The 12961-nt window shown below is 42.1% G+C and overlaps 1 protein-coding gene across 1 annotated transcript in view; it reads right to left on the reverse strand.

Moving 5' to 3' along the window:
* LOC120061184 (metabotropic glutamate receptor 4-like) overlaps nucleotides 1–12961 on the reverse strand; it is a 134958-nt gene that overhangs the window by 43241 nt on the left and 78756 nt on the right. The gene's annotated exons all lie outside the window — the stretch shown is intronic.

The following is a 12961-nucleotide window of genomic DNA, read 5'->3' on the forward strand; positions in this document are numbered from 1 at the left end:
GGACAGGTACAGGATGGCAACAACAACTGCCCGAGTTACAACAGGAACGCACAATCCCTCCATCAGAGCTCAGACTGTCCGCAATAAGTTGAGAGAGGTTGGACTGAGGGCTTGTAGGCCTGTTGTAAGGCAGGTCCTCACCAGACATCACCGGCAACAACATCGCCTATGGGCACAAACAGGGAACACATCCTCCTCCCTCATGTGGTACCCTTCCTGCAGGCTCATCCTGACATGACCCTCCAGCATGACAATGCCACCAGACATACTGCTCATTCTGTGCAGGATTTCCTGCAAGACAGGAGTGTCAGTGTTCTGCCATGGCCAGCGAAGAGCCCGGATCTCAATTCCATTGAACACATCTGGGACCTGTTGGATGGGAGGGTGAGGGCTAGTGCCATTCCCCCCAGAAATGTCTGGGAACTTGCAGGTGCCTTGGTGGAAGAGTGGGGTAACATCTCACAGCAAGAATTAGCAAATCTGGTGAGGTCCATGAGGAGGAGATGCACTGCAGTACTTAATGCAGTTGGTGGCCACACCAGATACTGACTGTTACTTTTGATTTTGACCCCCCCCCCCTTTGTTCAGAGACATTATTCCATTTCTGTTAGTCACATGTCTGTGGAACTTGTTCAGTTTATGTCTCAGTTGTTGAATCTTGTTATGGTCATAGAAATATTTACACATGTTAAGTTTGCTGAAAATAAACGCAGTTGACAGTGAGAGGACGTTTCTTTTTTTGCTGAGTTTATATATAGTTTACTACGTATGCAGTGCCATAACCTTTTCTTGTCTAAAGAAATACACTGGATTTATAATGTTTTGCATTTTGAAATAATTCAGCAGCGAGAGAGAGAGAGAGAGGAGGGTCCTGAACCTATTGTTTACAATACAGTGGTAGCAAATGAAAAGCTTATCCAGCTATGAAGCATATTTTCTGTCTCAGACTGTTTCACTGGAGGTATTACTCCTGTTATGGGCTCTTGACAGTAAGATACTGTATACTGAATGTTTTTGAGGATTCCTCTGGTGTTTCTTCTGAAAATGTATTGAGCTAATTGGAAGTCAAAGGCCATTTTAAATAAGCAGTGCTAGTTGGAAGTGTCTATAGTAAAAAAAGAATAGGATGTATTCCTATGCCAAGTTTCAAAACACAACTATACAATTCTAATTAGACTGTCGACTGACTTTGATAAATGCTGATTCCACGGAAGCTAAGGCAGAAACCTACTGTACTGATGTGTTCTCCCTGTATACCCAACAGCTTATGGCCATTGCCTTCTGATGTGGATTTATGCTGTATGTTTCTCAGTAATCATTAGTGGTATACTTTTTACCCCAAGAGAGAGTTTGTTTGTAATTGCTTCTTTAGACTCTAAATTACTGTTTTTTTGTCCCAGAAGGAGAACTATATTGTTGTGTGTTTAAACACTGAAATGGTGTAAAGACGCAGCAGGCAATAAATCCAACCGTCAGAAACCCAACCATTCACCCACCACATAATTTCATGGGGAATATTACATTTTCAAAAGTAGAGCTAAATCAAGCGTGGTATATGAGTGACATCAGTTGTGCATATGGCAGTCGGGAGTCACTCTGCTCTTTCCCCCTAGTAGGTTTGGAACCTTGCACTTGATTGAACATGAAAGGCTGAACATCAAGTGAGCTGGTACCACCATGGCACTGACTTTGATGTGGAAGGCTGTCATATAGCAGGGCGCTTCTTTCCAATATATCATTAAGAAGAATTGGCCTCATCTCCCTTAAGCTCAAAACAGACAGACTACAGTTCATGTCATCCTCGCTAAAAAATACATTTTCAGTCACGTTAGGAAACTGTTGCGAGCAATGTCGTGGGCTTGTTCAGTTATTATGCCATAGTGGTTACAAGTAGAATGACTGAACTGCTGACTCCACATTCAATCGTGAGGCCCTTTCTTACCAAGTCAGTTTTTTTCGTCTGAATAATTCGGACAAAAATAAATAACTAGACATAAATACTTGCACGTCTTGTGAATGAATTTATTTATTTCTCTCTGCCTGTTTTTTTACATTTGCAAGGCATCATTGCAGCAATATCAATTTAGCCAATGCACCAGAGCTACACGTCGCTCTTGCCATTCAAACTTCCCCACCAGTTCATTGCCAACACTGTAGCCTATTTTTTAGCCATTCAGCAAGCAAGAGGATCGATTGATGCTTCTCTCCTCTAATAGGCCTAGACCTATTAGTTTAAAAAAATTGCTCGAAATAATAATATACTTGTTCAAAAGCTAGAGAAAGGGGGACGAGATAAGCCAGTGGAGAAATCAGTGCGTGAATTGCGCAAAAAGGGAACAGTGAAGACAGAGAGATGTGTAAGTTTTCAACCTGGTCTCATAGACTAGACATAACATAGTAAATGTAAAACCATGAATCACAAATTAGTATGATATGTTACGTTTGCTATGGTTACATAAGACCGATGGTTATTTAAGGCAAAAACAAAAGTAGAGTGGTTGGTCAGGGTGGATGGGTGAGCGCATAATGCAAACATCTAGCAACCCAAAGGTTGCAAGTTCAAATCTCATAATGGACAATTTTAGCATTATAGCTAAATAGCAAATTTTCAACTACTTGCTACTTTTTAGCTACTTTGCAACTATTTAGCCTGTTAGCTAACCCTTCCCCTAATTAGATGTTCAGGAGTCTTAAGGCTTGGCGGTAGAAGCTGTTTAGAAGCCTCTTGGACCTAGACTTGGCACTCAGGTACCTCTTTCCGTGCGGTAGCAGAGATAACAGTCTATGAATAGGGTGGCTGGAGTCTTTGACAAGTTTTTGGGCCGTCCTCTGACACAGCCTGGTATGGAGGTCATGGATGGCAGGAAGCTTGGATGTACTGGGCCATACGCACTACCCTCTGTAGTGCCTTGTGGTCGGAGGCCGAGCAGTTGCCATACCAGGCAGTGATGGAACCAGTTAGGATGCTCTCGATGGTGCAGCTGTAGAACCTTTGAAGATCTGAGGACCCATGGCAAATATTTTCAGTCTCCTCTGGGGGAATTGTTTTTGTTGTGCCCTCTTCATGACTGTCTTGGAGTGCTTGGACCAAGTTAGTTTGTTGGTGATGTGGACACCAAGTAACTTGAAGCTCTCAACCTGCTCCACTACAGCCCCGTCGATGAGAATGGGGGCGTGCTCGGTCCTTTTCCTGTAGTCCACAATCAACTCCTTAGCCTTGATCACGTTGAGGGAGAGGCTGTTGTCCTGGCACCACATTGCCAGGACAAATTAATGATGGCGTTGGAGTCGTGCCTGGCCGTGCAGTCATGCGTGAACAGGGAGTACATGAGGGGCCTGAGCACGCACCCCTGAGGGGCCCCCGTGTTAAGGATCAGCGTGGCGGATTTGTTACCTACCCTTATCGCCCGGGGGGCGGTCAGGAAGTCCAGGATCCAGTTGCAGAGAGAGGTGTTTAGTCCCAGGGTCTTTAGCTTAGTGATGAGCTTTGAGGGCACTATGGTGTTGAACGCTGAGCTGTAGTCAATGATTAGCATTCTCACATACAGTTGAAGTCAGAAGTTTACATGCAGCTGAAGTCAGAAGTTTACATACACTTAGGTTTGAGTCATTAAAACTCATTTTTCAACCACTCCACAAATTTCTTGTTAACAAACTATAGTTTTGGCAAGTTGGTTAGGACATCTACTTTGTGCATGACACAAGTAATTTTTCCAACAATTATTTACAGACAGATTATTTCACTTATTCACTATATCACAATTCCAGTGGGTCAGAAGTTTACATACACTAAGTTGACTGTGCCTTTAAACAGTTTGGAAAATTCCAGAAAATGATGTCACACCATTTGAGTCAATTGGAGGTGTACCTGTGGATGGTGTACCTCTTACCAGAGGCTGCTGTTCTATCCTGCCGATACAGTGTATAACCCATATGTTATTCATGTTGTCGTTCTGCCATGACTCGTGAAAGATAAGATATTACAGTTAATGTCCCGTTGGTAGGATATACGTGCTTATAGTTTGTCCACTTTATTATCCAGCGATTGTAAGTTGGCCAATAGTACCAATGGCAAAGGCAGATTAGCCACTCGTCGCCGGATCCTCACAAGGCACCCCAATCTCCTTCCGCAAAACCTATGTCTCTTTCTCCTACGAATGACGGGGATGAGGGCCTGTTCGGGTGTCTGGAGTAAATCCCTATCGTCTGACTCATTAAAGAAAATTATTTGTCCAATTCAAGGTGAGTAATTGCTGTTCTGATGTCCAGAAGCTCTTTTCAGTCATAAGAGACAATAGCAGCAACATTACATGCAAAATAAGTTACAAACAATTTGAAAAAACAAACAAAATAGCATGGTTGGTTAAGAGCCCATAAAATGGCATCCACCCCTCCAGCGCAATTCGTAACATATTGTACGCTTAGTACATTTGTAACATATAATATGAATTGTAAGTTGTGACATATCATACGAAATGGGTGATGGACATCCACAAATTAATACATACCATACAAAACATAACATATCATACTAAATGGAGTGTCTCAGATTTACATACAGAATAATAAGAATTCTCTGAGACCAGGATGCAACAAGTTAGAAGTTAGTACTGTATATTAATGCAACGACTTGTATAGCCTATATATTAGGCTATATAGTATAGGCCTGCTAAAGTGAATTTGGGTGTCAACCTAACAAATTAAACTATAGCAAGTGCATCGGTGATGTTGTACCCACAGCGTCTAATAAAACATTCCCCAACCAGAAACCGTGGATTGATGGCAGCATTCGCGCAAAACAGAAAGCACGAACCACTGCTTTTAATCAGTGCAAGGTGACCGAAACATGACCGAATACAAACAGTGTAGCTATTCCCTCCGCAAGGCAATCAAACAAGCTAAGCGTCAGTATGGAGACAAAGTAGAGTCGCAATTCAACAGCTCAGACATGAGAGGTATGTGGCAGGGTCTACAGTCAATCACGGACTACAAAAGAAAAACTAGCCCCGTCGCGGACCACGATGTCTTGCTCCCAGACAGACTAAACAACTTCTTTGCTCGCTTTGAGGACAATACAGTGCCACTGACACGGCCCGCTACCAAAACCTGCGGGCTCTCCTTTACTGCAGCCAACCTGAGTAAAACATTTAAACATGTTAACCCTCGCAAGGCTGCAGGCCCAGACGGCATCCCCAGCCGCGTCCTCAGAGCATGCGCAGACCAGCTGGCTGGTGTGTTTACGGACATATTCAATCAATCCTTATCCCAGTCTGCTGTTCCCACATGCTTCAAGAGGGCCACAATTGTTCCTGTTCCCAAGAAAGCTAAGGTAACTAAGCTAAATGACTATCGCCCCGTAGCACTCACTTCCGTCATCATGAAGTGCTTTGAGAGACTAGTCAAGGACCATATCACCTTCACCCTACCTGACACCCTAGACCCATTCCAATTTGCTTACCGCCCCAATAAGTCCACAGACGACGCAATCGCAATCACACTGCACACTGCCCTAACCCATCTGGACAAGAGGAATACCTATGTAAGAATGCTGTTCATCGACTACAGCTCAGCATTTAACACCATAGTACCCTCCAAACTCGTCATTAAGCTCGAGACCCTGGGTCTCGACCCCGCCCTGTGCAACTGGGTCCTGGACTTCCTGACGGGCCGCCCCCAGGTGGTGAGGGTAGGTAACAACATCTCCACTCCGCTGATCCTCCCCACAAGGGTGCGTTCTCAGCCCTCTCCTGTACTCCCTGTTCACCCACGACTGTGTGGCCATGCACACCTTTAACTCAATCATCAAGTTTGCAGACGACACTACAGTGGTAGGCTTGATTACCAACAACGACTAGACGGCCTACAGGGAGGAGGTGAGGGCCCTCGGAGTGTGGTGTCAGGAAAATAACCTCACACTCAATGTCAACAAAACAAAGGAGATGATAGTGGACTTCAGGAAACAGCAGAGGGAGCACCCCCCTATCCACATCAACGGGACAGTAGTGGAGAGGGTGGAAAGTTTTAAATTCCTCGGCGTACACATCACGGACAAACTGAAATGGTCCACCCACACAGACAGCGTGGTGAAGAAGGCGCAGCAGTGCCTCTTCAACCCCAGGAGGCTGAAGAAATATGGCTTGTCACCAAAAACACTCACAAACTTTTACATATGCACAATTGAGAGCATCCTGTTGGGCTGTATCACCGCCTGGTAAGGCAACTTTATTTGAATTTTTAATTTCACCTTTATTTAACCAGGTAGGCTAGTTGAGAACAAGTTCTCATTTACAACTGCGACCTGGCCAAGATCAAGCATAGCAGTGTGAACAGACAACAACACAGAGTTACACATGGAGTAAACATTAAACAAGTCAATAACACAGTAGGGGGGGAAAATGAGTCTATATACATTGTGTGCAAAAGGCATGAGGAGGTAGGCAATAAATAGGCCATAGGAGCGAATAATTACAATTTAACAGATTAACACTGGAGTGATAAATCATCAGATGATCATGTGCAAGTAGAGATACTGGTGTGCAAAAGAGCAGAAAAGTAAATAAATAAAAACAGTAAGGGGATGAGGTAGGTAAATTGGGTGGGCTGTTTACAGATGGACTATGTACAGCTGCAGCGATCGGTTAGCTGCTCAGATAGCAGATGTTTAAAGTTGGTGAGGGAAATAAAAGCCTCCAACTTCAGCGATTTTTGCAATTCGTTCCAGTCACAGGCAGCAGAGAACTGGAAGGAAAGGCGGCCAAATGAGGTGTTGGCTTTTGGGATGATCAGTGAGATATACCTGCTGGAGCGCGTGCTACGGGTGGGTGTTGTTATCGTGACCAGTGAACTGAGATAAGGCGGAGCTTTACCTAGCATGGACTTATAGATGACCTGGAGCCAGTGGGTCTGGTGACGAATATGTAGCGAGGGCCAGCCGACTAGAGCATACAGGTCGCAGTGGTGGGTGGTATAAGGTGTTTTAGTAACAAAACGGATGGCATTATGATAAACTGCATCTAGTTTGCTGAGTAAAGTATTGGAAGCTATTTTGTAGATGACATCGCCGAAGTCGAGGATCGGTAGGATAGTCAGTTTTACTAGGGTAAGTTTGGCGGCGTGAGTGAAGGAGGCTTTGTTGCGAAATAGAAAGCCGATTCTTGATTTTATTTTGGATTGAAGATGTTTAATATGAGTCTGGAAGGAGAGTTTACAGTCTAGCCAGACACCTAGGTATTTATAGATGTCCACATATTCTAGGTCGGAACCGTCCAGGGTGGTGATGCTAGTCGGGCGGGCGGGTGCAGGCAGCGAACGGTTGAAAAGCATGCATTTGGTTTTACTAGTGTTTAAGAGCAGTTGGAGGCCACGGAAGGAGTGTTGTATGGCATTGAAGCTCGTTTGGAGGTTAGATAGCACAGTGTCCAAGGAAGGGCCAGAAGTATACAGAATGGTGTCGTCTGCGTAGAGGTGAATCAGGGAATCGCCCGCAGCAAGAGCAACATCATTGATATATACAGAGAAAAGAGTCGGCCCGAGAATTGAGCCCTGTGGTACCCCCATAGAGACTGCCAGAGGACCGGACAACATGCCCTCCGATTTGACACACTGAACTCTGTCTGCAAAGTAGTTGGTGAACCAGGCAAGGCAGTCATCAGAAAAACCGAGGCTACTGAGTCTGCCGATAAGAATATGGTGATTGACAGAGTCGAAAGCCTTGGCCAGGTCGATGGGCTCGATGGGCTCTGCCCATAACCTTAAGACTCTCCAGAGGGTAGTGAGGTCTGCACAACGTATCACCGGGTGCAAACTACCTGCCCTCCAGGGCACCTACACCACCCGATGTCACAGGAAGGCAAGATCATCAAGGACAACAACCACCCGAGCCACTGCCTGTTCACCCCGCTATCATCCAGAAGGCGAGGTCAGTACAGGTGCATCAAAGCGGGGATCGAGAAACTGAAAAACAGCTTCTATCTCAAGACCATCAGACTGTTAAACAGCCATCACTAACATTGAGTGGCTGTTGCCAACATACTGACTGAACTCTAGCAACTTTAATAATGAAAAAATTGATGTAGTAAATGTATCACCAGCCACTTTAAACAATGCCACTTTATATATATATAATGTTTACATAACCTACATTACTCATCTCATATGTATATACTGTACTCTATACCATCTACTGAATCTTGCCTATGCCGTTCGGCCATCACTCATTCATATATTTTTATGTACATATTCTTATTCATTCCTTTACACTTGTAAAGTGCAGTTGTTGTGAAATTGTTAGGTTACATTACTTGTTAGATATTACTGCATGGTCGGAACTAGAAGCACAAGCATTTCGCTACACTCGCATTAACATCTGCTAACCATGTGTATGTGACAAATAATATTTGTATTTGATTTATAGGCAACCCTAAAAGACAGACAAATAAATATCCGCCAGATTTTTACCCTTATCAATAAGTGGTTGCACAGATTGTTTTTTATTTAATCCATTTTAGAATAAGGCTGTAATATAACAACATGTGGAAAAAGTCAAAGGGTCTGAATACTTTCCGAAGGCACTGTAGATTAAGCACTCACTCAGAGTAAAAATGTTGTCAACATAACCACCCATTGCTTCACTAAAATTGATAAACGGCTGATCATTAGGCAGGTTGCATGCATGTGTTTCTATTTTCTAATGGTTGTCAATTTAATCTTCATGCCTATCACAGCTGCCTCTATTATGTGATTGATTTATATGATTGATTAAGCATGATCCTATAATGGAGACTAGATTTTGATATCCTACAGAAATGATTTGAAGCTGAGGCAAGGTTTATAATATGTTTTTGGGAAAGTTAAAATGGGATTTGCTTATGTGTCTGAGTGAGATGCGTCTTTGTTTGATGGGTCGTTTTAGGTGGGTGGGTGTGCATGCATGTAAGTAGTAAGTAGCCTTGCACGAGCGAGCCAGGTCGACTCATAGGTTTCTGTAGTGTGATGCAGCCTGTACAAATACACCCCCTGGATAGAACGCTAGTCTATCGCAGGGCCTTACCCCAATCTATCTCCTTAATGCTGAGTGCCAAGCGGAGACGCATCAGGTCCCATTTTCACAGTCTTTGGTATGACTCGGCCAGGGATTGAACTCACAACCTTCCAATCTCAGGGCGGACACTAACCACAAGGCCACTGAGTTGTCATGTTCACTATTTCTCTATGTCCATTCAGAAAGTGTCCTAAAATAGGCCTGTCTGGATTTCATCTCTTTAAAGAGATAGAAAGAAAGCTGTAGGCAGTAAGCGTCATGGTCAGTATACTGTATGTGCGAGGAACGACGACAGGTGCCAGTTGTGTTTCCTTTCTTATTAACCTCTTGGAAATAGGGGGCGCCCTTTTCACTTCTGGATAAAATTGTGCCCAATTTAAACGGCCTCGTACTCTGTCCTAGATCATATGATATACATATTATTACTACTATTGGATAGAAAACACTCTGACGTTTCTAAAACTGTTTGAATTATATCTGTGAGTAAAACAGAACTCATTTGGCAGGCAAACTTCCTGAAAATTCTGAAATGGGTCTCTGTGAAAGGCTTCGCCTATTCAATTGTCTTGTATTTATGGATCTGTATGCACTTCATACGCCTTCCACTAGATGTCAACAGGCAGTAGACCGTGGAATGAAGTGTCTAGCCTTCTCTGGGACCGGATGAGAGTCGTTGGAGTGAGAGGTCAGCCATATTGGCAGTATTTGACTACGCACTTAGGGCTTGTCATATCTTTGTCTGCAATGCGTTAGGTAGACACGAAGAAATGCTCCGTCTGGGACGATATTGGAAATATTTGTGAAAAACATACTAAAGATGGATTCTCAACTGAGTTTGACCAGTTTATTCGACTTTTATTATCACTTTTTGATTTTTTCGTTCACGCGTAAAATCTTCATGGACACGTGAGCTACACCATGCTAGTCAAAGTTTCTAATTCAACAGAAGAAATGGACATTCTAAAACAAAACAACGATTTATTGTGGAACTAGGATTCCTGGCACTGCATTCTGATGAAAGTTCATCAAAGGTAAGGGAATATTTATGATGTTATTTCGTATTTTTGTGTACTCTTTGGACTCCAACATGGCGGAGAATGGCTGAGCGCTGTCTCAGATTATTGCATGCTGTGCTTTTTACTAAAGTTATAAATCTAACACAGCGGTTGCATTAAGAACCAGTGTATCTTTAATTATATGTGCACCATGTATTTTTCAGCAAAGTTTATGATGAGTTTTTCTGTTAGATTACGTGGCTGTCTAAAATTTCTCCGGACATTTTGGTGCCATTTGTGACCATGGCGGCAATGTAAAACCAGGATTTGTAGCTATAAATATGCACATTTTCGAACAAAACATAAATGTATTGTATAACATGATGTCATAAGACTGTCATCTGATGAAGTTGTTCAAAGGTTAGTGATTCATTTTATCTCTATTTGTGGGTTTTGTGAAAGCTATCTTTACGGTGAAAAAATGGCGTTGTGTTTTGGGCTATTGTGGTGAGCTAACATAAATATATTTTGTGTTTTCGCTGTAAAACATTTTAAAAATCGGACATGTTGGCTGGATTCACAAGATGTTTATCTTTCATTTGCTGTATTGGACTTGTGATTTCATGAAATTATATTATAGGTTATCCCTGTGGCGCTAGGCTAGGCTATGCTAGTCAGCGTTTCTGATGAGAATGAACCCGGATCCGGGATGGGTGGTCCGTAGATTAAATGGGGTGCAATTGAATGAAACGTAGCCTAGCTCCTTTCAGGATTCATCCTATAAGATTAATAGCCTATCCTAATATTTTCAGTAGCATATTATTTTCCCAGTAGTATATGATTTCTCTAATTACTGTGTCCTGTCTAGCCACTTTGAACAACATTTTGCCACTGAGAATGTGGCAAACGTTGGTGACATGCACATTTTGGGGAAAAGTGCATGGAAAAAACGCAACGGACTTGGTGTGAATGGTTTAGTGCGTCAAAGTCGGAATCTGTATTTTTTTTAAAATAAGGACGCAAAGATCGCAACATAGTTGGTGAGAAAAGGTCTTAAGGCTACAATCATGGACATGGACACAGAAAACTATCTCAATGCCTGTTTTTTTATCCTGAGGAAGGGTTTCTATTCAATCATATGGTGAATAATGATGAGTGGGAAAGTTAAAAACGCCCAAAAATCATATCCCCAAGACATTCTAACCTCTCACCATTACAATAACAGGGGAGTATAGCATTTCTTTCAGGGTGGAGGGGTATGATATTTGTGCGAGTGTAACTTTCTCACTCATCATTATTCCCGATTCATTCAGGATTATCCACAATCATTGCAGCATCCAAATTCATGTAGAACAAAGTAAATGCATCCATCAAATTGGTAGACTCACAAGCTTGATGTAGTCATTGCGTGCAATGAATATGGAGAAATACTTAACTTTTTACTACTAAGTGAATTTGTCCCAATACTTTTGCTCACCTAAAATGAACAAAAAGTTGACAGCTGAAAGCCTGCACTTTAACCTCCTAGTCATCGTTTGATTTCAAATCCAAAACGTTTGAAGTACACAGCCAAAAGAAGAAGAAATGCTTCACTGTCCCAATAATTACGGAGGGCACTGTAGCATTGGATGTAAAGCCATAACACATAGTTTTTTTCCAGCAGCAGATTATAATCAATCATGTCAAAAGTCAAAAGCTGTACTGAAGTCTAACAAAACAGCTCCCACCAGATTCTTATTATACATTTATTTCAGCCAATCTTCAGTCATTTGTGTAAGTGTGAAGTGATGAGTACCCTTCCCTTTCAGCATGCTGAAATTCAGTTGTTCATTTGTTTACTGTGAAATAGCATTTTATCTGGTCAAATATCATTTTTTCCAAAAGTTTACTCAGGGTTGGTAGCAGCCTGATTGGTCAGCTGTTTGAGCCAGTAAAGGGTGCTTTGTTATTTTTGGTAGTGGAATGACTTTTGCCTCCCTCCAGGCCCGAGGGCACACTTTCCTGTACGCTTGGACCAAAGAGATGGCGAAGTGGCCATATAGTCCACTATCATCCTCACTAATTTTCCATCCAGGTTGTCAGACCCAGCTGGCTTGTCATTGCTGGTAGACAGAAATTATATTTTCACCTCTTCCACACTCACTTTACAAAATTCTAAATTACAATGCTTGTCTTTCATAATTTGGTTAGTTATGAATGGATGTGTAGGATCAGAGTTTGTCATGCATAAGTTTGCTAATCTTGCCAATTAAAAAAATTATTAAAGTAGTTGGCAATATCAATGGGTTTTGTGATGAATGAGCCATCTGAATCAATGAAGGATGGAACCGAGATAGCCTTTTTGCCCAAAAAGTCATTCAAGGTGATTCAAAGTTTTCTTACTATCATTCTTTATATAATTTATCTTTGTTTCATAGTGCAGTTTCTTCTACTTTTCTTTTTGTCACATGATTTCTCAATTTACAGCACATTTGACGATCAGCTGTGCAGTCAGACTGATTTGTAATAATTTTTGCCTCGTCTCTTTCAAGCATACAATTTTTTCATTCTTCATCAATCCACAGGGATTTAACAGTTTTACAGTCATTTTCTTAATCGATGCATGCTTATTAGTAACTTGAATAAGCAATTTCATAAATGCGTCAAGTGTAGCGTCTGGGTGGTCCTCATTACACACAACAGACCAGAAAGTATTCTTTACATCTTCAACATAGGAATCACTACAAAACCTTGTGTATGATCTCTTATACATTATATAGGCCCAGCCTTTCGAGCTTTAGTTTTCCTAGATATGGCTACTATATTATGATCACTAAAGCAGATTTCTGCATCATTTGTAAAGATGTGATCAATACATGTGGATGATTTCAATCCTGTGCTATTTGTAAATATCCTGGTAGGATTACCGATAACCTGAACCAGGTTG

This window comes from Salvelinus namaycush, chromosome 16 (genome assembly GCF_016432855.1).
Source record: "Salvelinus namaycush isolate Seneca chromosome 16, SaNama_1.0, whole genome shotgun sequence".
NCBI lineage: Eukaryota > Metazoa > Chordata > Actinopteri > Salmoniformes > Salmonidae > Salvelinus > Salvelinus namaycush.